At 44.7% G+C, this 12,964-nt stretch overlaps 1 pseudogene; it reads right to left on the bottom strand.

Moving 5' to 3' along the window:
* Positions 1-2,773: 2,773 nt before the first annotated feature.
* LOC125083717 (protein transport protein Sec61 subunit gamma-like) lies at positions 2,774-2,981 on the bottom strand (annotated as a pseudogene).
* Positions 2,982-12,964: the final 9,983 nt, after the last annotated feature.

Genomic DNA, 12,964 nt, shown 5'->3' with positions numbered 1-12,964 from the left:
GATACTGTGAGCATACATTGGTTTGATTTGCATTTCCCTAATAACTAATACTGTTGAGCATATTTTTATGTGCTTGTAGGCCATTTGTATATCTTCAAGCCCTTTCCCCATTGTCTATTGAGATATTTGTCTTCGTATTGTTGACCTGAAAGAGTTCTTTATGTGTTCTGGGTGCTACATTTTTATCAAATATGTGATTTGCAGATATTTTCTCCTATTCTGGGAGTCTTTTCACTTTCTTGATAGTGTTCTTTGAAGCACAAATTTCATTTCAAATTTCAAGCATAAATGAAGAGAGATAAATGATGCTTTTGCTATAGGCATCATATCTAAAAAACCATTGACTAATCCAAGACCACAAAGACTTGTATTTTCTTCTAAGAGTTTCGTAGGGTTAGCTCTTACATTTAGGTCTTTGACCCATTTCGAGTTCATCTTTTTTTTTTAATATTTTATTTATTTATTTGACAGGCAGAGATCACAAGAAGATCACAAGAGAGGCAGGCAGATAGAGAGGAGGAAGCAAGCTCCCCGCTAAGCAGAGAGCCCGATCCAGGGCTCGATCCCAGGACCCTGGGATCATGACCTGAGCTGAAGGCAGAGGCCTTAACCCAATGAGCCACCCAGATGCCCCTCGAGTTCATCTTTTGATGTGGTTTGAGACAGAGGTCCAACTTCACTATTTTGAATGTGGATATACAGTTGTCTTAGCGTATCTATTGAAAGGACTATTTCTTTCTTTTTGTGTTGTCTTGGAACCCTTGTCAAAAATCAGCTGACTGTAATATATGGGCTTTGCTTCTGGACTACCAATTGTATTCCACTAGTTTGTCTATCCTTATGCCAGTATCACCCAGTCTTGATTACTGTAGCTTTGCAGTAAAATTTGAAACCAGGAAATGTGAATCTTTTAATTTTGTCCCTATTTTTCAGAATTGTTTTGGCCATTCTGGGTCCCTTGCATTTTCATATGAATTTTAGGATCAGCTTGTTAATTTCTACCAAAAAAGTGAACTAGATTTTGTAAGGACTGTAATGTATCTGTACATAATCTGGGGAATTTTCCCACCTTAAAGATATTGTCTTCTACTCCATGAAGATAGGATGCCTTTCTATTTATTTAGATCTTCTTTAATTCCTTCAATGATGTTATGTGTAGTTTTCAGTGCAACATCGCTGAACGCTTTTATTAGCTTTTATCATTTTCATGTGGATTCCTTGGTGTTTTTTGCATACAAAATCATGTCCTCCATAAATGGAGATAGTTTACATCTGTCTTTTAATTTAGATGCCTTCTATTTCTTCTTGTTGTCTAATAGCCCTGGCTAGAACCTCCAGTAAAATGCTAAGTAGAAGTGGAGAAATCAGACATGGTTGTCCTGTTCCTGATATTATGGAGAAAACTTTCAGTCTTCCACCATTAAGCATGATATCACTTGTGGGATTTTTCACAGATGCCTCTACTAGGTTGAAGAAATTCCCTTCTATTCTTATTTTGTTGGATATTTTTATCCTGTAAGGGTTTTGGATTTGTTAAATGTGGTTTTTCTTTTCTGGGTCTATGGAGGTTAGCATGTGGAATTTGTCCTTTATTAATATGGTATATTACACTGCTTGATTTTCTTATTTTGAACCCACTTGGCATTCCTTGGATAAATCTCACTTAGTCATTATGCATAAGCTCTTTTGAGAAAAGCATCCTTTATTTTTCAGAGCAGTCTTATAGTCGCAATGAAATTGAGGAGAAAATACAAAGTTCCCATATACTCCCTTTCCTCACAAACACACAGCTTCCTCCACCAACAACATCCTGCTCCAGAGTGGTACATTTATTAGAATCAATGAACCAACACTAATACGTCATTATTATTCAAAGTCCATGGTCTACATTAAGAACTACTTTTGATATTGTACAGTCTATGGATTTTGACAAATACTTAATAGCATGTACCCACCATTCCACTATTATACAGAATAGTTTCATTGCCCTAGAAATCCTCTGTGCTTATCCTATTCAAATCCTTTCCCCTAATTCCTGACAACCACTAAATTTTTTACTGTCTCCATAGTTTGGGGTATTCCAGGATGCCATGGAGTGGAACTGCACAGTACGTAGCCTTCTTTAGATTGGCTTCTTTCACTTAGCATTACACATTTCAGGTTCCTTTATGTCCTTTCATGGCTTGATAGCTTATTTTTATTTTTTTATTTTGAAAAATTTTTTTTAAGATTTTGTTTATTTATTCGATGAACAGAGATCACAAGTAGGCAGAGAGGCAGGCAGAGAGAGAGGAGGAAGCAGGCTCCCCGCCGAGCAGAGAGCCCAGTGCGGGGGCTCAATGATCTGAGATCCCCAATGCGGGGATCATGACCTGAGCCGAAGGCAGAGGCTTTAACCCAATGAGCCAACCAGGCGCCCCTATTTTGAAATTATTTTAATATACGAAACATTGGAACAACAACAAAAAAGAAATGAAAGAAAAACAGAAGACATACAGGCAAACTTTTACTCCGGGAGCTTCTCAAATCCTCACTTGTTCACCAACGCCCAAGATGCAAAATTTTTCTAAAAAGGTATTCAGGGTCCCTGGGTGGTGCAGCTAGTTCAGCGAATGACTTGGTTTTGGCTTAGGCCCTGATCTCAGGATCTTGAGATCAAGCCCCACTTTGGGCTCTGAGCTCAGTGAGGAATCAGCTTGAGTTTCTCTACCCTTCCTTGCACTTGTTCTCTCTGTTGCTCTCTCTCTAAAATGAATAAATACATCTAAAGGTATTCAGTCACCAATGATGATGTTGTTAACAGCAATATGGATCAATTTCACAAAAAGGCCAATAAATCCCACTATAGCAAATCCTATTGCTGTTGCCATGGCAATCTTCTGGAATTCTTTTCTACCAGGTTTAGTGCATCTTTTAACCGGACAAATTGAGTCCTTCTCAAACTGCCGACTTGGCTCAATGAACCGCATCACCTAATCCATGATGCTAACACCTCAGATGCCCAGGACATGTAGCACAAAAGTGGACTAGCGCATCTCTTTTTAGCACTTAGTAAGATTCCATTGTTTGGATGTACTAAGGTTTATTTATCCAATCACCTACTGAGGGGTATCTTGGTTTCTTCCAAGTTCTGGCAGTTACGGAATAAAGCTGCTATAAACATCCACCTGCAGGTGCTGTGTAGAAATAAGCTTCCCACCCCTTTGGGTAGATACTGAAACAGGAGCTAAGTTGCTGAATTGAACAGTAAGAGGACATTCAGTTTCGCAAGAATCTTCAAAACTTTCTTCCAAAGTGACTCCACCATTTCTGCCTCCTTGAAGGCAATAAATGAGCTTTTTTCCTTGCTCTACATCATCACCTGCATTTGATATTGTCAGTGTTTTTGATTTTCACCATTCTAATAGATGTGTGGTGGTATCTTGTTGTGACTTTAATTTGGGGTTCTTAATGACATATGACACGAAGCATCTTTTCATATGTTTATTTACCATTTGTATATCTTATTTGTCAAATTATTTGTTCTGATCATTTGCCCATTTTAGGTAACAGTCCTTTATCAGATATGTCTTTTGCAAATATTTTCTCCTAATATGGAGAGGCCTGGTTCTCATTTGTCTGGTACTAGCTTCATTATGCTAGTTTTTTTTTTTTTTTTTTTTTTTTGGTAAGTTTTAAAAATCCACATTCATAAAGGATATCGGTTTGCAGTTTTCTTGTGATATCTTTATTTACTTTTGGTATCACGGTAATACTGGCCTCATAGAACGTGCCGGAAAGTGTTCCCCCCTCTTCCATCTTTTGAAAGAATTTGTAAGGATTAATGTTACTTCTTTGAGCATTTGGAAGAATGAACCAGTGAAACTATCTGTTCCTAGGTTTTCTTTGTGGAAGCTTTATGATTATTAATCACTCGCTATGGGTCTGTTCAAAATTTGTTTCTTATAGAGTCAGTTTTAAGAATCCATGTCTTCTCATGAATTTATCCATTTAATTTGGGTGATCTAATTTCTTTTTTTTTTTAAGATTTTATTTATTTATTTGAGAGACAGAGATCACAAGTAGGCAGAGAGACAAGCAGAGAGAGAGAGGAGAAAGCAGGCTCCCCGCGGAGCGGAGAGCCTGATGTGGGCCTCGATCCCAGGACCCTGGGATCATGACCCGAGCTGAAGGCAGAGGCTTTAACCCACTGAGCCACCCAGGCGCCCTGGGTTATCTAATTTCATTGTATACAATACTCCTCCCCTCCCCCACAAGAAATGAAAATAAAAACACAATGATCCAAAATCTTTGGGATGCAGCAAAACCTGTTCTTTTTTTTTTTTTTTTCAAGATTTCATTTATTTATTTGAGAGAGAGACAGTGAGAGAGAGCATGAGCAAGGAGAAGGTCAGAGGGAGAAGCAGACTCCCCATGGAGCTGGGAGCCTGATGCGGGACTCGATCCCCGGACTCCGGGATTATGACCTGAGCCGAAGGCAGTCATCCAACCAACTAAGCCACCCAGGCGTCCCAGCAAAACCTGTTCTAAGAGGGAAGTTTACAGCAATACAAGCTTACCCCAAGAAGCAAGAAAAGTCTCAAATAAACAACCTACCTTACATCTAAAGGAGCTAGAAAAAGAACAACAAAACCCAAAACCAGCAGAAGGAAGGAAATAATAAAGATTAGAGCAAACATAAAGATATATATACAGACATCTCTCTCTCTCTCTCTCTCTCTATATATATATATATATATATATGTAAAACAAGGAGTTAGTTCATTAAAAAAATGAACAAAATTGATAAACCTTTAGCCAACTCATAAAAAAGAGAGTAAGAGAGAACTGAAAGTAAAAAAATGAAGAAGAAGGGGGCGCCTGAGTGGCTCAGTGGGTTAAAGTATCTGCCCTTGGCTCAGGTCATAATCTCAGGGTCCTGGGATCGAGCCCCACATTGGGCTCTCTGCTTGGGGGGAGCCTGCTTCCCCCTCTCTCTCTGCCTGCCTCTCTGCTTACCTGTGGTCTCTGTCAAATAAATGAATAAAATCTTTTAAAAAAATGAAGAAGAAGAAATAACCAACACCACAGTAATACAGACAATTGTACAAGAATATTATGAAAAATTTACATCCAACAAATTGGACAACCTAGAGAAATAGATAAATTCCTACAAAGATATGTAACCTACCAAAACTGAAGCAGGAAGAAATAGAAAGTTTAAACAGACTGATTGCCAGCAGTGAAACTGAATCAGTAATTTAAAAACTTCCAATACACAAAAGTCCAGGACCAGAGGCTTCTCAAGTGAATTCTACCAAATTTTTTTTTTAAAGATTTTATTTATTTATTTGAGAGGAAGAGTGAGAGAGAGAGAGAATGAGAGGAGAGAGATCAGTAGGAGAAGGAGAAGCAGACACCCAGCTGAGCAGGGAGCCAGATGTGGGGCTCAATCCCAGGCCTCCAGGATCATGACCTGAGCTGCAGGCAGTCACTTAACCAACTGAGCCATCCAGGCTCTCTAATTCTACCAAATATTTAAAGAAGAGTTAATCTCCATTCTTCTCAAATTATTCCCAAAAATAGAAGAGGAAGGAAGCCTTCCAAATTCATTCTATGATGCCAGCATTACCCTGACACTGTAAACAAATACAGACAGCACTAAAACCCCAGAACACTGGTCAGTATCTCTGATGAACATAGATGCAAAAATCCTCAACAAAATATTAGCAAACAGGATTCAACAATATATTTAAAAGACCATTCACCAAGATCAAGAGGTGGTTCAATATTTGCAAGTCAATCAGCAGATGAATGAATGAAGAACAGAATAGAATATCATTCATCCATAAAAAAGAATGGAATCTTGCCAATTGCAACAACACAGATGAATATAGAGGGTATAATCACAAATGAAATAAGTCAGAGAAAGACAATTACCATATGATTTCACTCATGTGGAATTTAAGAAGCAAAACAAATTAAGGGTAAAAAGGACAAACAAAAAACCAGACTTCTAACTATAGAGAACAAACTGTCATCAGAGGGGAGGTTTGTGGGGGATGGGTGAACCAAGTGATGGGGATTAAGAGTCCACATACCTTTTTTTTCCTTTAAGATTTTTTTTTAAGATTTTATTTATTTATTTGACAGAGAGAGAGAGAGAGCGATCACAAGTAGGCAGAGAGGCAGGCAGAGGGGAGGGGGAGGCAGGCTCCCCGCTGAGCAGAGAGCCCGATGTGAGGCTTCATCCCAGGACCCTGAGACCATGACCTGAGCCAAAGGCAGAGGCTTAACTCACTGAGCCACCCAGGTGCTCCAAGATTTTACTTTTTTATTTGAGAGAGAAAGAGAACATGAGCGGGGCCGGGGGAGGGGCAGAGGCAGAGGGAGAAACATACTCCCTGATGAGCAGGGAACCCGACATGGGGCCGGATCCCAGGACCCCGAGATCATGACCTGTGCCAAAGGCTGATGGGGTCCCAAGAGTACACTTACCTTAATGAGCACTGAGAAATGTTTAGAATTGTTGGTTCTATATATTGTACACCTTTAACTAATATAAGACTGTATGTTAATTATACTGGAATTTAAAAAATAAATACATAAATAAAGCAGTAGATGAAATTCCTATGTGAAAAATGTTCTCCCTTGTCAAGGTAATTTTCTTCTTCTGCCAATGGTGCAAGTGCCTGTGTGAGAGTACCCCCTTCAGGGCCTCCTAAGCCCATTCTCAGTGAGGTTTCTTTTATTTATATTCATTCACAAAGGCATATTGTGGTGTGACAGCCTCTAGTTTCCTTCAGCTTAATGGAATTTCAACTTTATTTTTTATTTTCCTTCTCAAAATTGCCAGCAAATCAGTAACAACTCTACAAGTGGGTCTTACTGTACAAATGTAGGGGATGGGACTGGAGATAAGTGAGCAAACCGTGGACGCCTGGTTCCCAGACTCCCGCTGAAGAGAACAGAAGGGTCATGCTGGTGGGAAGCAGTGGTATTCCCGAGAGAGGCCTGCCCCAGATGGTGTGCAAGACTCTGGGCCACAGCCATCCAGGGTACCCGGCAGGGTCTGGGGACCCCTACTATAGGGCTAGGAACCCCTTAGAACCTGAACAAAACCCCACAGGGCCAGGAAAACATGGGGTGATGGTTTCCTCTGGGGGCACCTGGGTGGCTCAGTGGGTTAAAGCCTCTGCCTTTGGCTCAGGTCATGATCCCGGGGTCCTGGGATCGAGCCCCACATCGGGCTCTCTGCTCAGTGGGAAGCCTGCTTCCCCCACTCTCTGCCTGCCTCTCTGCCTGCTTATGATCTCTGTCTGTCAAATAAATAAATGAAATCTTCTAAAAAAAAGAAAAACAACTTTTAAAAGGGCTTCAGCAGTGACTACAGGGTCCATATGACCCTGGGAAAACTTAGGACCCTCTGCAAGCTAGAATGGCCTAGTTTTGATGTTGGATGGCCCTCATAAGGAAACTTAGATTTGCCTACCGTCTGACGTGTTTATCACATGGTCACAGGAAACCCAGGGCACCCAGATCAGTTTCCATATATTGACTCCTGGTTAGAAATAGCTAGAACCCTTCCTCCATGGGTATGGGTCTGCAGTAATAGTAAGGGACAGTGCAGGATCCTTGTCGCTCAACCAAACAGAAGTACTCGGAATAAAGCCATACATCGGGGGTACCCAGAGAAAGATCTCCCATCACCGCCATGTTCCTCCGCCCCCCCCAACTGCTCCTGAAGTGGGACCTGGCACCCTGCCACCCTCAGTCTCCCCGCTGCCTCCGGTTCCATCCCCGCCTCCCCATTCCAGCGCCAACTGCAGCCTCTCCGACACCTCTGATTCCACCAATGGCCGCAGTCTCCCCACCACCTCCAATTCCCCAACCATCAGTGGTCTCACTACCAGCCTCTGTACTGCCCCCAACTACTCGTAATGGGGATACCTCCCCAGAACCCAAACCCCGAAACACCACGCACTGTCTCTGAACATGGGAGATCCCAGTTTACAAAATGCCCCTCTATGAGACTTGAGGTCCTGATACGATTGGTGCAGATGGCGCCCCCTCAACCAAGTGGGCCCATCATCCGTTATCAGCCTTTCACCACTACCGGCCTCCTAAACTGGAAACGTCATACTCCCACTTATTCAGGAAACCACCGGCAATGACTGACCTCATGGAAACCATCTTCCAAACCCACCCACCAACGTGGGAAGATCGTCAATGTTGGGGTCCGTTCTCAAATGAACGAGACTGAGACAAACTGAAAGTTATACAAAGCCTTATTCTATGCCAAGCATTAGAAGTCAGACGGACTGGCCAGGGGAACGAGACTGAGACAAAGTGAAAGTTATGCAAAGCCTTATTCTATGCCAAGCATTAGAAGTCAGACTGACCGGCCAGGGCCACCTCCGAAGAGAGCGACCCCCTCCCGATCTCACAGGCTGGGTTTATAGGGCATAACCGCAGACCCAAGGTACGTGGCTTCTATTGTTAAGGCGTTTACTCCCGGAATCGATACCCGGAACCATACCAGGAACTACGGGGGTGTTTATTCCCGGAATGAAGTCCGTGGATGTAAACAACAATATGGCTACCTGGGCAATATGGAGTCGCTCTGGCTAAGCAGACCCTAATAGTTAAACAGGTTTTAACATTAAATGGGCCCTAACAGTCAACAGCTCCTTCGCACCTTGTTCAACACCGAGGAGAGAAGAATCCTTCAGGAGGCGCGTAAGTGGCTCAAGGAGGTGGCTCCAGCAGGTGTTATGAGTACCGAGGGATGGGCTCAGGGGTCTGCACCAGACAATCGGCCCGACTGGGACTTCAACATGGAAGAAGGCTGTAATGCCATCAAGTGCGACCAGGAAGCCATCCTGCGAGGTCTCTGACAAGGTGCAAGAAACCTACTAACGTGTCAAACACAGCTGATGTGACTCAAAAGACAGGGAAGAAACTCCTGGGAATACTGCGAGTGGCTTTGCGAGGCTTTCCGCATATACACGCCATTGGATCCAGAAGCACCCGAGAACCAATGGATGGTAAATGCAGCCTTCATGACACAGTCATTTCCTGATATCTGTCGCAAGCTCCAAACACTTGAGGGTTTGCTGGGATGAACATCACCCAGCTACTAGGAATAGCCAGTGAGGTCTATCGAAACCAAGAGACTGTAGCAAAACACAAGGCTGAAAAGAAGATACAACAAAAGGTCACCCTGTTGACGGCAGCCCTTCAACAAGACTCTCAACTACGAGGACCCCCAGAACGGTTAAGAGGACAGCCTCAACAATGCAGAACCCTCAGAAAGGAGCAATGCACGTACTGCAGGGAAATGGGGCACTGGAAGAATGAATGCCCAAATCGAAGGCCAAAACCATTCAAATCCTCCACCCGACGTGAAGCCCAGGCAGACCGGGATCCAGACTTTATTGGACTAGCCAACACAGACTCGGACTAACGGGGACTGGGTTCATTAACGTTAGGCCCCCGGGAGCCCATGGTTGATGCAAATGTGGGGGGCCAAAAGATCACTTTCATGGTGGACACCAGGGCAGAACACTTGGTAGTAACTACACCAGTGGCACCTCCTATAGGACGAACCATAACCATCATGGGTGCCACAGGGGATCGAGCCCTAAGCCAACCCTTTTGCCAAACCTGAACTTGTTAACTCGGTGGACATATTGTGTCCCATGAATTTCTATATGTTCCAGACTGCCCTTTACTGGGAAGTCTGGGACTTCCTTTACTGGGAAGAGATTTGCTTTCAAAATTAGGAGCACAAATCTCCTTCAAATCTTCTGGACAGGCCACAATGAGTATAAACCCCTGCCAGACCCCAAATCATCTTGTCCCTTAACACACCCTGGGACAAAGAGTGGAGACTGTTCGAACAAGAACACCCTCAGAAAAACCCTGAGGCCTACCGGACTGCAGTCCCCAACGTATGGGCGGAAGATAACCCTCGCGGACTTGCCATCCGGCAAGCTCCACTCATTACAGAACTAAAGGCTGGAACACAGCCACAACGGCAAAGGCAGTATCGGATTTCACGGGAAGCCCAAACAGGCATACAGGCCCACCCACAGCGACTAAAAGAAGCAGGCATTCAAGTCAAATGCCAGTCTCCCTGGAACACTCCACCGCTCCCAGTCAAAAAGCCAGACGGTGACTACCGGCCCTTCCAGGACTTGCTTGCCGTAAACTGGGTTGCTCAGACTCTACACCTGGTACTCCCAAACCCCTATACGCTCTTAAGCCAGATCCTGCCAGACGCTGCCTGGTTTACCGGCCTCCATCTAAAGTTCGCCTTTTTCTGTTTTCGCCTAGCCCCTGTAAGTCAACCTCTCTTTGCCTTTGAATGGACTGATGTCAGCTTGGGACACCAGATGCAACTCACCTGGACCAGACTTCTGCAGGGGTTTAAAAACTCACCAACAACATTTAGTGAATCCCTGGTCTCTGACTTGACTGACTTCCCCAGGGAGCAAACCCACTGCATGGTACTCCAGTATGTTGACGACCTCCTCGTCACCAGCCCAACTAAGGAAACCTGCCACCGAGCAACATTCAACCTCCTATATCACTTATCAAAAAGAGGATATCAAACATCCTGGGAAAAGGCTCAATTATGTAGACAAGAGGTCAAATACTTAGGATTCATGATAACTCAAGGAAGATGGGCCCTCAGCACCAAAGGAAAGGCCGTGATAACTAACCTCCCACAGCCCACCACCAAACGAGCTTTGCATGAGTTCCTGGGGGCTGCAGGATTCGGTAGAATCTGGATACCAGGGTTCTCAGCCATGGCCAGACACCTGTATGATTCCCTAACGGGACCAGATAATCAGCCTCTACAATGGGAAGACAAACAAGAGAAAGCTTTCAAGGAACTCAAGGGCTTACTTGGAAGGGCCCCAGCCCTAGGCCTACCTGATACCAGGAAACCCTTCTGCCTGTATGTTCATGAAAAAAACAAAACTGCCTTAGGACTTCTAACCCAACCAATAGGCCCTTGGGAAAAGCCCATTGTATATCTGTCAAAGAAATCAGACCCTGTCGCCTGCGGATGGCCCCCTTCCCTATGAGCCTTGACAGCCGCCACACTTCTCATCAAGGAGGCTGACAAGTTCACTCTAGGACAACAGCTCACAGTAAAAGTTCCCCACTCAGTGATCACTCTTCTGAACAGTCAGGGTCAGAAATGGATATCAAACACCAGGCTCACTCAATATCAAGGGCTACTTCTAGAAAATCCTTGCATAAACCTACAGACTGTGCAGGCCCTCAACCCAGCCACATACCTCCCAACAGTGGAAGGGGAACCAGAACATAACTGTCTGGAAATCCATAGCTGAAGTCTACGCCACCCAGCCAGACCTCCAGGACTCCCCTCTGACGAACGCTGACCTTACCCTATGCACTGATGGTAGCAGCTTCCTAAGCAATGGCCTAAGAAAAGCGGGTTATGCTGTTACCATGGCTACAGAAGTCCTAGAAGCCAAAGCACTCCCTGCGGGATTGTCAGCTCAGAAAGCTGAACTCTGGGCCCTCATTCCGGCACTCATACTGTCTAAGGACAAAAAGGTCAACCTATAAACCGACTCAAGGTACGCCTTCACCACTCTAGGTATACATGGGGCAATCTACAAAGAAAGAGGACCCCTCACATCCGAGGGAAAAACCATCAAGAACAAAAATGAAATCCTCCAGTTGTCAGAAGCAGTATGGGTGCCCGGAGCTTAGCTGTCATCCACTGTCAGGGACACCAAAAAGAAGATGCCAAGCCAGCTACAGGGAACCGCTTAGCTGACCAGGCAGCCAGGGAAGCTGCCCAAGACGGACAACCTGCCATTACAGCACCTTACCCCCTCCTTACAAAATCCCACTTATAGAGCAGCTGAAGATGACTGGGCCAAAACCGAGGGAGCCATTCACCATCCCCAAGGGGGGTGGATCCTCCCAGATGGGTGCTTACGCATTCCAGCAAACCTCGCCCCTATGCCGTCACTGAACAACATTCAACTTCACACTGGTGAAAAACAGGGCTTGAAAAACCGCTGACAAAACACTTCTACACCGCCAGACTTGCAACCTTAAGCAAGTTGGTCACAGATCGGTGTGCCACTTGTGCTGGACACAACCCAAAAACTGGATCTTCCCCACCTCCCAGAGTACAGCGCACAGGGACAGCTCCCTTCGAAGACCTAGAAGTGGACTTCACAGAGATGACCCCTTACCGAGGTATAAAATATCTGCTAGTTCTGGTCTGTACCTTCTCAGGATGGACAGAGGCATATCCAACCCAGACCGAGAAGGCCAGAGAAGTCACCAGACTTGGGAGGTCAGTGACTGGGAGGTCGTGCCTCGGTACAGGATCCCACTTACCATACACAGTGACAATGGCCGGGCTCTTATCTCTGAAGTTCTACCAGAGTTAACTTCAGCCCTCAATATCTCCTGGACACTCCACACAGCCTACCGGCCTCAGAGCTCAGGGAAAGTAGAGCGTATGAACCATACCCTCAAGGAAACCCTGTCCAAATTACATGCTAAGACTTCCTTAGGGTGGACAGATCTACTTCCCTTAGCAGTGCTCTGCTCCCGCTGTACCCCTCAGAAAAATGGATTCTCCAATTTTAAATACTCTATGGCAGGTCACCCCCACTGTTGTCTTCTTTCCAGGCAACCTTAATGTCTTAGGAGACACATACCTCCAAGACCCAATGTTATCCCTAGGAAAGATCCTCGCACAATTACACGCCTACATATTAGAGAGGGCCCCTATATCCCTAGGGACCCCTGTCCATTCCTTCCTCCCTGGAGAGGAAGTCTGAGTAAAAGATTGGAAACATGAACCCCTTCGCCCAACCTGGACTGTCCCACATACAGTAATTCTCATAACTCCCACTGTCCTTGGGTTACCAACATCACACCATGGATCCACCATTCGCGAGTGAAAAAGGCAAACCCGGAC

This window comes from Lutra lutra, chromosome 13, assembly GCF_902655055.1.
Source record: "Lutra lutra chromosome 13, mLutLut1.2, whole genome shotgun sequence".
NCBI classification, from domain to species: domain Eukaryota; kingdom Metazoa; phylum Chordata; class Mammalia; order Carnivora; family Mustelidae; genus Lutra; species Lutra lutra.
Note: the sequence above shows the minus strand (reverse complement) of the source record. Positions and strands in the feature narration are given on the sequence as shown.